The sequence below is a fragment of the Buceros rhinoceros genome, unplaced genomic scaffold, assembly GCF_000710305.1.
Source record: "Buceros rhinoceros silvestris isolate BGI_N320 unplaced genomic scaffold, ASM71030v1 scaffold37808, whole genome shotgun sequence".
NCBI classification, from domain to species: Eukaryota; Metazoa; Chordata; class Aves; order Bucerotiformes; family Bucerotidae; genus Buceros; species Buceros rhinoceros.
The window spans coordinates 7,859-8,256 of record NW_010426029.1 but is presented as its reverse complement, the minus strand read 5'-3'; the positions used below and the strand labels follow the sequence as shown (position 1 = coordinate 8,256).

The window sequence follows — 398 nt, the reverse complement described above, 5'->3', positions numbered from 1 at the left end:
CCCCCCCCCCCCTTTAAAATTCCTCATCTGGTGTGTTAGTTAACGTTACATAAACATTTTAATATATGAAGTCAAACACGTGCTATCACACTGGTGTTAATGAATTGTGATAATTAAAAGTGTCTAACTCAATAAAAATCTAAACTTTCATAGATAAAATAGAAATTACCATCCATAGCCTTCAAATACAATCTGTTTGCAATTATGAAAATGAAATAATATATATTAGATTTTTATGTTTTTTAAATGACATTTTGCGCTTCCCAGGAAGTTCTTTTTTCACTCTTTCTCTGAGTTACTAAAAGCCTGAGGTCTATTAGTAACTGCAACCCCCCACTTTCAAGCTAATTAAAGTAGTAGAGGCTTGGAGGGTTAATTTCCCAGAGCTGAAGCTCCGT

The 398-nt window shown here is 33.7% G+C and overlaps 1 protein-coding gene across 1 annotated transcript in view; it reads right to left on the bottom strand.

Annotated features, from left to right (window-relative positions):
- LMO4 (LIM domain only 4) overlaps positions 1-398 on the bottom strand; it is a gene marked incomplete at its 5' end in the record, with an annotated part of 5,820 nt that overhangs the window by 1,368 nt on the left and 4,054 nt on the right. The gene's annotated exons all lie outside the window — the stretch shown is intronic.